Raw genomic sequence first — 18,625 nt, 5'->3', positions numbered from 1 at the left:
TTTTCTCACCTTTTCATGCTCTTCATATATTTCATACAGTTTCATGCTCCTCATATTTTTCAGAACTTTTCATGTTCTTCATATTTTTCAGACCTTTTCAGGCCCTTCATATTTTTCACACATTGTTCAGGCTCTTCATATTTTTCACACCTTTTCATGCTCCTCGTATTTTTCACACTTTTTCGTGCTCCTCGTATTTTTCACACCTTTTCGTGCTCCTCGTATTTTTCACCCCTTTTCATGCTCCTCGTATATTTCATGCCTTTTCATTTCCCTCGTATTTTTCAGGCCTTTTCCTGCTGCTTGTATTTTTCAGGACTTTTCATTCTCCTCTTTTTTTTCAGACGTTTTCATACTTCTCGTATTTTTCAGACTTTTTTATGCTCCTCGTATTTTTCAAACCTCTTCATGGTCCTCATATTTTTCACAGCTTTTCACGCTCCTAGTATTTTTCACTTTTCATGCTCCTCGTATTTTTCACACCTTTTCAGGCTCCTCGTATGCTTCACATCTTTTCATGCTCCTCGTATCTTTCACACCTTTTCATGCTCCTCGTATCATTCACACCTTTTCATGCTCCTCGTACTTTTCAGACCTTTTCATGCTCCTCATATTTCTCCAAACTTTTAATGCTCCTCGTATTTTTCAGACCTTTTCATGCTCCTCGTATTGTCACACCTTTTCATGCTCCTTATATTTTTGACACCTTTTCATGCTCCTCGTATATTTCAGACCTTTTCATGCTCTTTGTTGTTTTCACACCTTTTCATGCTCCTCGTATTTTTCAGACCTTTTCATGCTTCTCATATTTTTCAGACTTTTTCATGCTCCTCATATATTTCACAACTTTTCATGCTCTTCGTATTTTTCACACATTTTCGGGCTCTTCCTCTTTTTCACACCTTTGTGTGCTCTTCATATTTTTCAGACCTTTTCATGCTCTTCATATTTTTCACACCTTTTCAGGCTCTAGATATTTTTCAGACCTTTTCTTGCTCCTCGTATTTTCAGACCTTTTCTTGCTCCTCGTCTTTTTCACACCTTTTCATGCTCCTCTTATTTTGCAGACCTTTTTATGCTCCTCCTATTTCTCAGATCTTTTCATGCTTATCGTATTTTTCACACCTTTTCATGTTCCTCGTATATTTCACACCTTTTCATGCTCCTCCTATTTTTCACACCATTTCGGGCTCTTTGTATATTTCAGAATTTTTCAAGCTCCTCGTATTTTTCAGACCTTTTCATGCTCCTCGTATTTTTCAGACTTATTCATGCTCCTAGTGTTTCTCAGAACTTTTCATGCTCCTCGTATTTTTCACACCCTTTCACACTCCTCGAATTTTTAACACCTTTTCATGCTCCTCATATGTTTCACACCTTTTGATGCTGCTTGTATTTTTCACACCTTTTCGTGCTCCACCTATTTTTCACACATTTTCAGGCTCCTCATATTATCACACTTTTTCATGCTCCTCGCATTTCATAGCTTTTCATTCTCCTCGACTTTTTCACACGTTTTCATGCTCCTCATATTTTTCACACCTTTTCATGCTCCTAGTATTTTTCACACCTTTTCATGCTCCTCGTATATTTCAGACATTTTCATGGTCCTCATATTTTTCACACCTTTTCCTAATCCTTGCATTTTTCACACCTTTTCATGCTCCTCGTATTTTTCATGCCAATTCATGCTCCTCGTATTTTTCACACCTTTTCATGCTCCTCGTATTTTTCACACCTTTTCATGCTCCTAGTATTTCTCAGACTTTTTCATGCTCCTCATATTTCTCAGAACTTTTCATGCTCCTCGTATTTTTCACGCCTTTTCATGCTGCTCGTATTTCTCAGAGTTTTTCATGCTCCTCGTATTTCTCAGAACTTTTCATGCTCCTAGTATTTCTCAGACTTTTTCATGCTCCTCATGTTTCTCAGTCCGTTTCATTCTCCTCGTATTCTTCAGACCTTTTCTAGCTTCCCGTATTTTTCACACCTTTTCCTGCTCCTCATATTTTTGACACCTCTTAATGCTCCTCTTATTTTCACACCTTTTCATGCTCCTCATATTTTTCAGACCTTTTAATTCTCCTCCTGTTTTTCAGGCCTTTTCATCGTACTCGTATGTTTCACACCTTTTCATGCTCCTCATATTTTTCAGACCTTTTCATGCTCGTCGTATTTCTCAGTCATTTTCATGCTCCTCGTATTTTTTAGACATTTTCGTGCTATTCATATATTTCACACCTTTTCATGCTCCTCTTTTTTTTCACACCTTTTCATGCTCCTCGTATTTTTCACACCATTTCATGCTAGTCGTATTTCTAAGTCCTTTTTATGCTCCTCATATTTTTGAGACCTTATCGTGTCCTACATATTTTTCACACCTTTTCATTCTCTTCATATTTTTCAGACCTTTTCTTGCTCTTCATAATTTTCACAACTTTTCATGCCCCTCGTATTTTTCAGACCTTTTCATGCTCCTCGTATTTTCCACACCTTTTCATGCTCCTCGTATTTTCCACACCTTTTCATGCTCCTCGTATTTTTCACACCTTTTCATGCTCGTCGTATTTCTCAGTCCTTTTCATGCTCCTCGTATTTTTCAGACCTTTTCATGCTCCTCGAATTTTCCACACCTTTTCATGCTCCTCGTATTGTTCTCACCTTTTCATGCTCCACATATTTTTCTCAACTTTTCATGCACCTCGTATTTCTAATGCCTTTTCATGATCCTCGTAATTTTCAAGCCTTTTCATGCTCCTCGTATTTTTCACGCCTTTTCATGATCCTCTTAATTTTCAGACGTTTTCTTCCTCCTCGTATTTTTCACACCCTTTCATGCTCCTCGTATTTTTGACACGTTTTCATGATCCTCGTATTTTTCAGACCTTTTCTTGCTCCTCATATTTTTCACACCTTTTCTAGCTCCCTGTATTTTTCAAAACTTTTCCTGCTCCTCATATTTTTCACACCTCTTCATGCACCTCATATTATTCACACCTATTCATGCTCCTCATATTTCTATACCTTCTCATGCTCCTCGTATATTTCACACCTTTTCATCCTCCTCGTATTTTTCACACCTTTTCATGCTCCACGTGTTTTTCACACCTTTTTGGGCTCTTCGTATTTTTCAGACCTTTTCATGCTCCTCATATTTTTCACAGCTTTTCACACTTCTCGTGTTTCTCACACCTTTTCATGATCCCCGTATTTTTCACACATTTTCATTCCCCTCGTATTTTTCAGACCTTTTCATGCTCCTCGTATTTTTCACACATTTTCATGCTCCTCGTATTTTTCAGACCTTTTTATGCTCCTCTTATTTCTAGACATTTTCATGCTCCTCGTATTTTTCACACCGTTTCATGCTCGTCGTATTTTTCAGACCTGTTCGTGCTCCTCGCATTTTTCAGACCTTTTCGTGCTCTTCATATTTTTCACTCCTTTTCATGCTCTTCATAATTTTCAAACCTTATCATGCTCATCATATTTTTCACACTTTTTTGGGATCTTGTTTTTTTCAGACCTTTTCATTCTCCTCGTATTTTTCAGACCATTTCATGCTCTTCATATTTTTCAGACCTTTTCATGCTCCTGTATTTGTCAGACTTTTTCATGTTCCTCGTATTTTTCAGACCTTTTCATGCTCCTGGTTTTTCTCAAACTTCTTCCAGCCTCTCGTATTTTTCACACCTCTTCATGCTCCTCATATTTTTCACACCTTATCATGCTCGTCGTTTTTCTCAGTCCTTTTCATGACCTCGTATTTAGAAGACCTTTTCATGCTCCTCATATTTTTCACCCCTATTTATGCTCCTCATATTTTTCAGATCTTTTCATGCTCCTCGTATTTTTCACAGCTTTTCATGCTTCTCGTATTTTTCACACCTTTTCAGGTCTTCATATTTTTCAGACCTTTCCATGCTCCTCTTATTTTTCACACCTTTTCATGCTCCTCGATTTTTCACAAATTTTCATGCTCCTCGTAGTTTTCACGCCTTTTCATGCTCCGTGTATTTTCACAAAAATGTCTGAAAAGTACGAGGAGCATGAAAAAGTCTGAAAAATATGAGAGCACGAAAAGTTCTGGAAAATAGGAGCAGCACAAAAGGTGTGAAAATAGGAGGAACACGAAAACATGTGAAAAGTAAGAGGCGAATGAAAAGGTATGAAAAATACTAGGAGCATAAAAAAGTCTGAAAGATACGAGGAACATGAAAAAGTCTGAAATATATGAGGAGCATGAAAAGGTCTGAAAAATATGAAGGGCATGAAAAGGTGTGAAAAATAGGAGGAGCATGAAAAGGTGTGAAAATTACAAGGAGCATGAAAAGGTGTGAAAAATATGAAGAGCACGAAAAGGTGTGAAAAATAGGAGGACCACGAAAAGGTGTGAAAAGTTTGAGGAGCATGAAAAGCTGTGAAAAATACGAGGAGCATGAAAATGTGTGAAAATTATGAGGAGCATGAAAAAGTGTGAAAAATATGAAGAGCACGTAAAGGTGTCAAAATAGGAGGAGCATGAAAAGGTGTGAAAAATAGAAGGAGCATGAAATGGTGTGAAATATTCGAGGAGCATGAAAAGGCCTCAAAAATACGAGGGTCATGAAAATGTCTGAAAATACGAGGAGTATGAAAAGGTGTGAAAAATATGAGGAGAAAGAAAATGTCTGAAAAATATGAGGAGCATGAAAAGGTGTGAAAAATACGAGGAGCATGAAAAGGCCTGAAAAATACGAGGAGCATGAAAAGGCCTGAAAAATACGAGGAGCATGAAACGGTCTGAAAAAAAAGAGGAGCATGAAAAGGTGTGAAAAATACGAGGAGCATGAAAAGGTGTGAAAAATACGAGGAGCATGACAAGGTCTGAAAAATACAAAGAGCAAGAAAAGGTGTGAAAAATACGAGGACCACGAAAAGGTGTGAAAAATATGAGGAGCATAAAAAGGTCTGAAAAATATGAGGAGAATGTAAAGGTCTGAAAAATATGAAGAGCCTGAAAAGGTGTGAAAAATTCGAGCAGCATGAAAAGTTGTGAAAAATACGAGGAGGATGAAAGGTTTGAAAAATATGTAGAGCATGAAAAGGAGTGAAAAATACGAGAGGAATGAAAAGGTGTGAAAAATATGAGGAGCATGAAAAGGTGTGAAAAATACGAGGCACATGAACAGGCCTGAAAAATACGAGAGCATGAAAATATCGAAAAGTATGTGGAGCACGAAAAGGTGTGAAAAATATGAAGTGCACAAAAAGGTCTGAAAAATACGAGGGGCATGAAAAGGTTTGAAAATCACGAAGAGCACGAAAAGGTGTGAAAAATAGGAGGAGCAGGAAAAGGTGTGAAAAATACGAGGAGCATGAAAAGATGTGAAAAATACGAGGAGCATGAAAAGGTGTGAAAAATAAGAGGAGCATGAAAACGTGTGAAATATATGAGGGGTATGTAAAGGTGTGAAAAATACGAGGAGCATGAAAAGATGTGAAATATACGAGGAGCATGAAAAGGTCTGAAAAACACGAGGAGCTTGAAAAGGTTTGAAAAATACGATGAGCATAAAACCGTGTGAAAAATACGAGGACCATGAAAAGGTGTGAAAAATACGAGGAGCATGAAAACGGGTGAAAAATACGAGGAGCATGAAAAGGTGTCAAAAATACGAGGAGCATGAAAAGGTGTCAAAAATATGAGGCGGATGAAAAGGTCTGAAAAATACGAGGAACATGAAAAGGTGTGAAAAATTCAAGGAGCATGAAAAGGTGTGAAAAATAAGAGGAGCATGAAAAGGTGTGAAAAATAAGAGGAGCATGAAAAGGTGTGAAATATACTAGGAGCATGAACAGGTCTGAAAAACACGAGTAGCTTGAAAAGGTGTGAAGAATACGATGAGCAAAAGACCGTGTGAAAAAAGCGAGGACCACGAAAAGTTGTGAAAAGTATGAGGAGCATGAAAACGGGTGAAAAATAGGAGGAGCATGAAAAGGCACGAAAAATACTAGGAGCTTGAAAAGGTGTGAAACCTACGAAGAGCACGAAAAGCCATGAAAGATAGGTGGAGCATGAAAAGGTGTGAAAAATACGAGGACCATGAACAGGCCAGAAAAATACGAGAGCATGAAAATATCTGAAAAATATGAGGAGCACGAAAGGTGTGAACAATATGAAGTGCACAAAATGGTCGGAAAAATACGAGGGACACGAAAAGGTGTGAAAAATTCGTGGAGCATGAAAAGGTCTGATGTATATGAGGAGCATGAAACGGTCTGAAAAATACGAGGAGCATGAGAAATTCTGATAAATACGAGGAGCATGAAAAGGTGTGAAAATACAAATAGCATGAAAAGCCCTGTAAAATACGAGGAGCATGAAAAGGTTTGAAAAATATGAAGTCCATGAAAAGTAGTGAAAAATATGAAGAGCATGAAATGGTCTGAAAAATATGAAGAGCACGAAAACGTGTAAAAATATGAAGAGCACGAAAAAGTCTGAAAAATACGAGGAGCAAGAAATGTTGGGAAAATACTAGGAGCATCAAATGATGTGAGAAATATGAGAAGCATGAAAAAGTCTGAAAAATACGAGGGGCATCAAAAGGTTTGAAAGAAACGAAGAGCACGAAGAGGTGTGAAAAATAAGAGGAGCATGAAAAGGTCTGAAAATTACGAGGAGAATGAGAAGGTCTGAAAAACACGAGAAGCATGAAAAGGCCTGAAAAATACAAGGAGCATGAAAACGTGTGAAAAATACGAGGGGCATGTAAAGGTTTGAAAAATACGAGGAGCATTAAAAGGTGTGAAATATACGAAGAGTATGAAAAGGTCTGAAAAACACGAGGAGCTTGAAAAGGTGTGAAAACTACGTTGAGCATGAAAACGAGTGAAAAATACAAAGAGCATGAAAAGGTCTGAAAAATATGTGGAGCATGAAAAGGTGTGAAAAAATAAGAGGTGCAGGAAATGTGTGAAAAAAACGAGGAGCATGAAATGGTGTGAAAAATACGAGGAGCATGAAAAGCCGTGAAAAATAGGTGGAGATTGAAAAGGCGTGAAAAATACAAGGAGGATGAAACGTGTGAAAAATACGTAGAGCATGAAAAGGAGTGAAAAATACGAGAGGCATGAAAAGGTGTGAAAAATATGAGGCGCATGAAAAGGTGTGAAAAATACGAGGAGCATGAACAGGCCTGAAAAATACGAGAGCATGAAAATATCTGAAAAATATGTGGAGAATGAAAAGGTATGAAAAATATGAAGTGCACGAAAAAGTCTCAAAAATACGAGGGACAGGAAAAGGTGTGAGAAAAACGAGGAGCATGAAAAGGTATGAAAAATACGAGGAACATGAAACGTTCTGAAAAATACGAGGAGCATGAAAAATTCTGATAAATACGAGGAGCATGAAAAGGTGTGGAAAATACGAGAAGCATGAAAAGGTGAGAAAAATACGATGAGCATGAAAAGGTGTGAAAATTACAAGGAGCATGAAAAGTTATGAAAAATACGAGGAGCATGAAAAGGTGTGAAAAATACATGGGGCATGAAAAGGCGTGAAAAAGACGAGGAGCATGAAAATGTGTGAAAAATACGAGGAGCATGAAACAGTTTGAAAAATATGACGAGCATGAAAAGGTCTGAAAATTATGAGGAGCACGAAAAGGTGTGAAAAATATGAAGAGCACGAAAATATATGAAAAATAGGAGCAGAATAAAAAGGCGTGAAAAATACGAGGAGCATGGAAAGGCGTGAAAAATACGAGGAGCATGAAAAGGTGTGAAAAATACAGGGGACCATGAAAAGGTCTGAGAAATACGAGGAGCATGAAAAAGTCTGATAAATACGAGGAGCATGAAAAGGTCTGAAATATACGAGGAGCATGAAAAGGTCTGAAATATACGAGGAGAATGAAAAGGTCTGACAAATACGAAGAGCACAAAAACGTGTGAAAAATAGGAGGAGCAAAAAAGGTGTGAAAAATACTAGCAGCATAAAACGATCTGAGAAATACGAGGAGCATGAAACAGTCTGAAAAATACGAAGAGCATGAAAAGGTTTGAAAACACAAAGAGCACGACAAGGTGTGAAAAATAGGAGGAGCATGAAAAGGTCTGAAAAATATGAGGAGAATGAGAAGGTCTGAAAAACGCGAGGAGCATGAAAAGGTGTGATAAATATGAGGAGAATGAGAAGGTCTGAAAAACACGAGGAGCATGAAAAGGTGTGAAAAATACGAGGAGCATGAAAACGTGTGAAAAATACGAGGGGCATGTAAAGGTGTGAAAAATACGAGGAGCATGAAAAGGTTTGAAAAACACGAAGAGCACGAAAAGATGTGAAAAATAGGAGGAGTTAAAAGGTGTGAAAAATACGAGAAGCATGAAAAGGTGTGAAAAATACGGGGAGCATGAAAAGGTCTGAAAAATACGAGGAGCATGAAAAGGTCTGAAAAATACGAGGAGCATGAAAAGGTCTGAAATACACGAGGAGCATGAAAAGGTCTGAAAAATTCGAGCAGCATAAAAAGGCCTGAAAAATACGAGGAACATGAAAAGGTCTGAAAAATACGAGGAGCATGAAAAGCTCTGAAAAACACGAGCAGCATGAAAAGGTCTGAAAAATACAAGGAGCATGAAAACGTGTGAAAAATACAAGGGGCATGTAAAGGTTTGAAGAATACGAGGAGCATTAAAAGTTGTGAAATTACGAGGAGCATTAAAAGGTCTGAAAAACACGAGGAGTTTGAAAAGGTGTGAAAAATACGATGAGCATGAAAACGGGTGAAAAATACGAGGACCCTGAAAAGGTGTGAAAAATACAGGGAGCATGAAAAGTTGTGAAAAATACGAGGAGCATGAAAAGGTGTGAAAAATACGAGGAGCATGAAAAGGTGTGAAAAAAAAGAGGAGCAGGAAAACGTGGGAAAAAAACGAGAAGCACGAAATGGTGTGAAATATACGAGGACCACGTAAAGGTGTGAAAAATACGAGGACCACGAAAAGGTGTGAAAAAGACGAGGAGCATTAAAAGGTGTGAAATTTATGAGGAGCATGAAAAGGTGTGAAAAATGAGGAGCAGGAAAAGTTGTGAAAAAACGAGGAGCAAGAAATGGTGTGAAAAATACGAGGACCTTGAAAAGGTGTGAAAAATACGAGGACCACGAAAAAGAGTGAAAAATATGAGGAGCATAAAAAGGTCTGAAAAATATGAGGAGCATGAACAGGCCTGAAAAATACGAAAGCATGAAAATATCTGAAAAATATGTGGAGCATGAAAAGGTGTGAAAAATACGAATTGCACGAAAAAGTCTGAAAAATACGAGGGACAGGAAAAGGTGTGAAAAATACGAGGAGCATGAAAAGGTATGAAAAATACGAGGAGCATGAAACGGTCTGAAAAATACGAGGAGCATGAAAAATTCTGATAAATACGAGGAGCATGAAAAGGTGTGAAAAATACGAGTAGCATGAAAAGGTGTGAAAAATACGAGGAGCATGAAAAAGTCTGAAAAATATGACGAGCATGAAAAGGTCTGAATATTATGAGGAGCACGAAAAGGTGTGAAAAATATGAATAGCACGAAAAGGTGTGAAAAATATGAAGAGCACGAAAAGATATGAAAAATAGGAGGAGCATGAAACGGCGTGAAAAATACGAGGAGGATGAAAGGTGTGAAAAATTGGAGGAGCATGAAAAGGTGTGAAAAATACGAGGAGCATGAAAAGGTTTGAAAAATACGAGGAGCATGAAAAGTTTTGAAAAATACGAGGAGCATGAAAAAGTCTGAAAAATATGACGAGCACGAAAAGGTGTGAAAAATATGAAGAGCACGAAAAGGTGTGAAAAATATAAAGAGCACGAAAGATCTGAGAAATACGGGGAGCACTATAAGGTGTGAAAAATACGAGGAGCATGAAAAGGTGTGAAAAACACGAGGAGCATGAAAAGGTGTGAAAATTACAAGGAGCATGAAAAGGTGTGAAAAATCAGAGGTGCAGGAAAAGGTGTGAAAAAAATGAGGAGCAAGAAATGGTGTGAAAAACACGAGGACCACGAAAAGGTGTGAAAAATACAAGGGGCATGAAAAGGTGTGAAAAATAAGATGAGCATGAAAAGCCCTGTAAAGTACGAGGAGCATGAAGAGCATTGAAAAATACGAGGAGCATGAAAAGGTGTGAAAAATACATGGAGCACTAAAAGTTGTGAAAAATACGAGGAGCATGAAAAGGTGTGAAAAATAGGAGGAACATGAAAATTGTGAAAAATATGAACAGCACGAAAAGGTGTGAAAAATATGAAGAGCACGAAAAGATCTGAAAAAAACGAGGAGCACGATAATGTGTGAAAAATACAGGAGAGTGAAAAGGTGTGAAAAATACGAGGAGCATGAAAAGTTGTGAAAAATACGAGGAGCATGAAAAGGTGTGAAAAATAGGAGGAACATGAAAATTGTGAAAAATATGAACAGCACGAAAAGGTGTGAAAAATATGAAGAGCACGAAAAGATCTGAAAAATACGAGGAGCACGATAATGTGTGAAAAATACAGGAGAGTGAAAAGGTGTGAAAAATACGAGGAGCATGAAAAGGTTTGAAAAATACGAGGAGCATGAAGAGGTCTGTAAAATATGAAGTCCCTGAAAAGTAGTGAAAAATTTGAAGAGCATGAAATGGTCTGAAAAATACGAAGAGCACGAAAACGTGTGAAAAATATGAAGAGCATGAAAAGGTCTGAAAAATACGAGGAGCAGGAAATGGTGTGAAAAATACTAGGAGCGTGAAACGATGTGAGAAATATGAGAAGCATGAAAAAGTCTGAAAAATACGAGGGTCATGAAAAGGTTTGAAAATCACGAAGAGCACGAAAAGGTGAGAAAAATAGGAGGAGCAGGAAAAGGTGTGAAAAATACGAGGAGCATGAAAAGGTGAGAAAAGTACGAGGAGCATGAAAAGGTCTGAAAAATACGAGGAGAAAGAAAAGGTCTGAAAAACACGAGGAGCATGAAAATGTCTAAAAAATACAAGGAGCATGAAAACGTGTGAAAAATAAGAGGAACATGAAAACGTGTGAAACATATGAGGGGGATGTAAAGGTGTGAAAAATACGAGGAGCATGAAAAGGTGTGAAATATACGAGGAGCATGAAAGGTCTGAAAAACACGAGGAGCTTGAAACGGTGTGAAAAATACGATGAGCATAAAACCGTGTGAAAAATACGAGGACCATGAAAAGGTGTGAAAAATACGAGGAGCATGAAAACGGGTGAAAAATACGAGCAGCATGAAAAGGTGTCAAAAATACGAGGAGCATGAAAAGGCATCAAAAATACGAGGCAGATGAAAAGGTCTGAAAAATTCGAGGAGCATGAAAAGGTGTGAAATATACGAGGAGCATGAACAGGTCTGAAAAACACGAGGAGCTTGAAAAGGTGTGAAGAATACGATGAGCATAAAACCGTGTGAAAAATACGAGGACCACGAAAAGTTGTGAAAACTACCAGGAGCATGAAAACGGGTGAAAAATATGAGGAGCATGAAAAGGTGTGAAATATATGAGTAGCCTGAAAAGTTGTGAAAATTACAAGGAGAATGAAAAGCCCAGAAAAATACGAGGACCACGAAAAGGTGTGAAACATATGAGGAGCAGGAAAAGGCGTGAAACATACGAGGAGCATGAAAAGGCATGAAAAATACTAGGAGCTTGAAAAGCTGTGAAAACTACGAAGAACATGAAAAGCCATGAAAGATAGGTGGAGCAAGAAAAAGCGTGAAAAATACGAGAAGGATGAAAGGTGTGAAAAATATGAGGAGCATGAAAAGGTGTGAAAAATACGAGGAGCATGAACAGGCCTGAAACATACGAGAGCATGAAAATATCTGAAAAATATTAGGAGCACGAAAGATGTGAACAATATGAAGTGCACGAAAAGGTCTGAAAAATACGAGGGACACAAAAAGGTGTGAAAAAAAAGAGGGAGCATGAAAAGGTCTGAAATATATCAGGAGCATGAAACGGTCTGAAAAATATGAGGAGCATGAAAAATTCTGATAAATACGAGGAGCATGAAAAGGTGTGAAAATACGAGTAGCATGAAAAGGTGTGAAAAATATGATGAGCATGAAAAGGAGTGAAAATTGCAAGGAGCATGAAAAGGTGTGAAAAATATGACGAGCATGAAAATGTGTGAAATATACGAAGAGCATGAAAAGGTGTGAAAAATACTAGGAGCATGAAAAGGTGTGAAAAATAAGAGGAGCATGAAAAGCCCTTAAAAATATGAGGAGCATGAAAAGGTGTGAAAAATACGAGGAGCATGAAAAGGTGTGAAAAATATGAGGAGCATGAAAAGGTCTGAAAAATACGACGAGCATGAAAAGGTCTGAAAAATACGAGGAGCATGAAAAGGTCTGAAAAACACGAGGAGCATAAAAAGGCCTGATATATGAGGAGCATGAAAAGGTGTAAAAAATATTAAGAGCCTGAAAAGCTGTGAAAAATATGAAGAGCACGAAAAAGTCTGAAATATACGAGGAGCAGGAAATGGTGTGAAAAATACTAGGAGCATGAAACGACGTGAGAAATACGAGGAGCATGAAAAAGTCTGAAAAATACGAGGGGCATCAAAAGGTTTGAGAGACACGAAGAGCACGAAAAGCTGTGAAAAAAAGGAGGAGCAGGAAAAGGTGTGAAAAATACGAGGAGAAAGAAAAGGTCTGAAAAACACGAGGAGCATGAAAAGGTCAGAAAAATACAAGGAGCATGAAAACGTGTGAAAAACACGAGGAGCTTGAAAAGGTGTGAAAAATACGATGAGCATGAAAAAGTGTGAAAAATAGGAGGCGCATGAAAAGGTCTGAAAAATATGAGGAGCATCAAAAAGTCCAAAAAATATGAAGAGCCTGAAAAGGTGTGAAAAACACGAGGAGCACTAAAAGGTGTGAAAATTACGAGGAGCATGAAAAGGTCTGAAAAATATGAAGTCCCTGAAAAGTAGTGAAAAATATGAAGAGCATGAAATGGTCTGAAAAATATGAAGAGCACAAAAAGGTGAGAAAAATGTGAAGAGCATGAAAAGGTGTGTAAAATACGAGGAGCATGATAAGGTGTGAAAAATACGAGGAGCATGGAAAGGTCTGAACAATACAGGGGAGCATGAAAAGCTCTGAGAAATACGAGGAGCATGAAAAAGTCTGATAAATACGAGGAGCATGAAAAGGTCTGAAAAATACGAGGAGCACGAAAAGGTGTGAAAAATAGGAGGAGCATGAAACGATGTGAGAAATACGAGGAGCATGAAAAACTCTCAAAAATATGAGGCGCATGAAAAGGTTTGAAAACACGAAGAGCATGAAAAGGTGTGAAAAATAGGAGGAGCAGGAAAAGGTGTGAAAAATACGAGGAGCATGGAAAGGTCTGAAAAACACGAGGAGCATGAAAAGGTCTGAAAGTACGAGGAGCATGAAAAGGTCGGAAAAACATGAGGAGCTTGAAATGGTGTGAAGAATAAGATGAGCATAAAACCGTGTGAAAAATACGAGGACCATGAAAAGGTGTGAAAAATACGTGGAGCATGAAAACGGGTGAAAAATACGAGGAGCATGAAAAGGTGTGAAAAATACGAGGACCATGAAAAGGTGTGAAAATTACGATGAGCATGAAAAGGTGTGAAAAATAGTTGGAGCATGAAAAGTCGTGAAAAATATGAGGAGGATGAAAGGTGTGAAAAATTCGAGGAGCATGAAAAGGTGTGAAAAATATGAGGAGCATGAAAAGTTGTGAAATATACGAGGAGCATGAAGAGGTGTGAAATATACGAGGAGCATTGAAAGGTGTGAAATATACGAGGAGCATGAAAAAGTCTGATAAATACGAGGAGCATGAAACGATGTGAGAAATACGAGGACCATGAAAAAGTCTGAAAAATACGAGGGGCATGAAAAGGTCTGAAAAACACGAGGAGCTTGAAAAGGTGTGAAGAATAAGATGAGCATAAAATCGTGTGAAAAATACCAGGACCGTGAAAAGGTGTGAAAAATACGAGGAGCATGAAAACGGGTGAAAAATACGAGGAGCATGAAAAGGTGTGAAAAATAAGAGGAACAGGGAAAAGTGTGAAAAAAACGAGGAGCACCAAAAGGTGTGAAAAATAAGAGGGCCACAAAAAGGTGTGAAAAATATGACGAGAATGAAAAGGTCTGAAAAATATGAGGAGCATGAAAAGGTCCGAAAAATATGAAGAGCCTGAAAAGGTGTGAAAAATTCAAGGAGCATGAAAAGGTGTGAAAAATAAGAGGAGCCTGAAAAGGTGTGAAAAATACGAGGAGCATGAAAAGGTTTGAAAAATACGAGGAGCATGAAAAGGTCTGAAAAATATGAAGTCCCTGAAAATTAGTGAAAAATATTAAGAGCATGAAATGGTATGAAAAATATGAAGAGCACGAAAAAGTGTGAAAAATATGAATAGCACGAAAAGGTCTTAAAAATACGTGGAGCAGGAAATGGTGTGAAAAATATGAAGAGCATGAAAAGGTGAGAAATATATGAAGAGCATGAAAAGGTGTGTAAAATAAGAGGAGCATGAAAAGGTGTGAAAAAAACGAGGAGCATGGAAAGGTGTGAAAAACACGAGGAGCATGGAAAGGTGTGAAAAATACGAGGAGCATGAAAAGGTGTGAAAAATACAGGGGAGCATGAAAACGTCTGAGAAATACGAGGAGCATGAAAAAGTCTGATAAATACGAGGAGCATGAATAGGTTTGAAATATACGAGGAGCATGATAAGGTCTGACAAATACGAAGAGCACGAAAACGTGTGAAAAATAGGAGGAGCACAAAAAGGTGTGAAAAATACTAGGAGCATGAAATGATCTGAGAAATACGAGGAGCATGAAAAAGTCTGAAAAATACGAGGGGCATGAAAAGGTTTGTAAACACAAAGAGCACAAAAAGGTGTGAAAAATAGGAGGAGTAGGAAAAGGTGTGAAAAATACGAGGAGCATGAAAAGGTCTGATAAATACGAGGAGCATGAAAAGGTCTGAAAATTACGAGGGGCATGAAAAGTTTTGAAAAACACGAAGAGCACGAAAAGGTGTGAAAAATAGGAGGAGCAGGAAAAGGTGTGAAAAATACGAGGAGCATGGAAATGTCTGAAAAACAGGAGGAGCATGAAAAGGTCTGAAAAATATGAGGAGCATGAAAAGGTCTGAAAAACATGAGGAGCTTGAAAAGGTCTGAAAAATACGAGGAGCATGAAAAGGTCTGAAAAACATGAGGAGCTTGAAAAGGTGTGAAGAATACGATGAGCATAAAACTGTGTGAAAAATACGAGGACCATGAAAAGGTGTGAAAAATATGTGGAGCATGAAAACGGGTGAAAAATACGAGGAGCATGAAAAGCTCTGAAAAATACGAGGAGCACGAAAAGGTGTGAAAAATAGGAGGAGCATGAAACGATGTGAGAAATACGAGGAGCATGAAAAAGTCTGAAAAATACGAGGGGCATGAAAAGGTTTGAAAAACACGAAGAGCACGAAAAGCTGTGAAAAATAGGAGGAGCATGAAAAGCTGTGAAAAATATGAACAGCATGAAAAGGTGTGAAAAATATGAAGAGCACGGAAAGATCTGAAAAATACGAGGAGCATGAAAAGGTGTGAAAAATAGGAGAAGCATGAAAAGGTGTGAAATATACAACGGGCATGAAAATGTGTGAAAAATATGAGGAGCATGAAAAGGTGTGAAAAATTGGAGGAGCACAGAAAGGTTGAAAAATACGAGGAGCCTGAAAAGGTCTGAAAAATATGAAGCGCCTGAAGATTTGAAAAATATGAAGAGCATGAAATGGTCTGAAAAATATGAAGAGCACGAAACGGTGTGAAACGTATGAAGAGGACGAAAAGGTCTGAAATATACGAGGAGCAGGAAATGCTGTGAAAAATATGAAGAGCATGAAATTGTCGGAAAATATGAAGAGCATGAAAAGCAGTGAAAATTCGGTGGACCATGAAAAGGCGTGAAAAATACGAGGAGCATGAAAAGGTCTGAAATATATGAAGAGCATGAAAAGGTCTGAAATATACGAGGATCCCGAAAAGGTGTGAAAAATATGAGTATCACGAAAGGTGTGAAAAATACGTGGAGCATGAAAAGGCGTGAAAAATACGAGGAGCATGAAAAGGTCTGAAATATATGAAGAGCATGAAAAGGTCTGAAATATACGAGGATCCCGAAAAGGTGTGAAAAATATGAGTATCACGAAAGGTGTGAAAAATACGTGGAGCATGAAAAGGTGTGAAAAATACGAGGAGCATGAAAAGTTTTGAAAAATACGAGGAGCATGAAAAAGTCTGAAAAATATGACGAGCACGAAAAGGTGTGAAAAATATGAAGAGCACGAAAAGGTGTGAAAAATATAAAGAGCACGAAAGATCTGAGAAATACGAGGAGCACTATAAGGTGTGAAAAATACGAGGAGCATGAAAAGGTGTGAAAAACACGAGGAGCATGAAAAGGTGTGAAAATTACAAGGAGCATGAAAAGGTGTGAAAAATCAGAGGTGCAGGAAAAGGTGTGAAAAAAATGAGGAGCAAGAAATGGTGTGAAAAACACGAGGACCACGAAAAGGTGTGAAAAATACAAGGGACATGAAAAGGTGTGAAAAATACGAGGGGCATGAAAAGGTGTGAAAAATAAGATGAGCATGAAAAGCCCTGTAAAGTACGAGGAGCATGAAGAGCATTGAAAAATACGAGGAGCATGAAAAGGTGTGAAAAATACATGGAGCACTAAAAGTTGTGAAAAATACGAGGAGCATGAAAAGGTGTGAAAAATAGGAAGAACATGAAAATTGTGAAAAATATGAACAGCACGAAAAGGTGTGAAAAATATGAACAGCACGAAAAGATCTGAAAAAAACGAGGAGCACGATAATGTGTGAAAAATACAGGAGAGTGAAAAGGTGTGAAAAATACGAGGAGCATGAAAAGTTGTGAAAAATACGAGGAGCATGAAAAGGTTTGAAAAATACGAGGAGCATGAAGAGGTCTGTAAAATATGAAGTCCCTGAAAAGTAGTGAAAAATTTGAAGAGCATGAAATGGTCTGAAAAATACGAAGAGCACGAAAACGTGTGAAAAATATGAAGAGCATGAAAAGGTCTGAAAAATACGAGGAGCAGGAAATGGTGTGAAAAATACTAGGAGCGTGAAACGATGTGAGAAATATGAGAAGCATGAAAAAGTCTGAAAAATACGAGGGTCATGAAAAGGTTTGAAAATCACGAAGAGCACGAAAAGGTGAGAAAAATAGGAGGAGCAGGAAAAGGTGTGAAAAATACGAGGAGCATGAAAAGGTGAGAAAAGTACGAGGAGCATGAAAAGGTCTGAAAAATACGAGGAGAAAGAAAAGGTCTGAAAAACACGAGGAGCATGAAAATGTCTAAAAAATACAAGGAGCATGAAAACGTGTGAAAAATAAGAGGAACATGAAAACGTGTGAAACATATGAGGGGGATGTAAAGGTGTGAAAAATACGAGGAGCATGAAAAGGTGTGAAATATACGAGGAGCATGAAAAGGTCTGAAAAACACGAGGAGCTTGAAACGGTGTGAAAAATACGATGAGCATAAAACCGTGTGAAAAATACGAGGACCATGAAAAGGTGTGAAAAATACGAGGAGCATGAAAACGGGTGAAAAATATGAGCAGCATGAAAAGGTGTCAAAAATACGAGGAGCATGAAAAGGCATCAAAAATACGAGGCAGATGAAAAGGTCTGAAAAATTCGAGGAGCATGAAAAGGTGTGAAATATACGAGGAGCATGAACAGGTCTGAAAAACACGAGGAGCTTGAAAAGGTGTGAAGAATACGATGAGCATAAAACCGTGTGAAAAATACGAGGACCACGAAAAGTTGTGAAAACTACCAGGAGCATGAAAACGGGTGAAAAATATGAGGAGCATGAAAAGGTGTGAAATATATGAGTAGCCTGAAAAGTTGTGAAAATTACAAGGAGAATGAAAAGCCCAGAAAAATACGAGGACCACGAAAAGGTGTGAAACATATGAGGAGCAGGAAAAGGCGTGAAACATACGAGGAGCATGAAAAGGCATGAAAAATACTAGGAGCTTGAAAAGCTGTGAAAACTACGAAGAACATGAAAAGCCATGAAAGATAGGTGGAGCAAGAAAAGGCGTGAAAAATACGAGAAGGATGAAAGGTGTGAAAAATATGAGGAGCATGAAAAGGTGTGAAAAATACGAGGAGCATGAACAGGCCTGAAACATACGAGAGCATGAAAATATCTGAAAAATATTAGGAGCACGAAAGATGTGAACAATATGAAGTGCACGAAAAGGTCTGAAAAATACGAGGGACACAAAAAGGTGTGAAAAAAAAGAGGGAGCATGAAAAGGTCTGAAATATATCAGGAGCATGAAACGGTCTGAAAAATATGAGGAGCATGAAAAATTCTGATAAATACGAGGAGCATGAAAAGGTGTGAAAAATATGATGAGCATGAAAAGGAGTGAAAATTGCAAGGAGCATGAAAAGGTGTGAAAAATATGACGAGCATGAAAATGTGTGAAATATACGAAGAGCATGAAAAGGTGTGAAAAATACTAGGAGCATGAAAAG

This window comes from Cervus elaphus, chromosome 6 (genome assembly GCF_910594005.1).
Source record: "Cervus elaphus chromosome 6, mCerEla1.1, whole genome shotgun sequence".
Taxonomy (NCBI): domain Eukaryota; kingdom Metazoa; phylum Chordata; class Mammalia; order Artiodactyla; family Cervidae; genus Cervus; species Cervus elaphus.
This window is presented reverse-complemented; position numbering follows the sequence as displayed.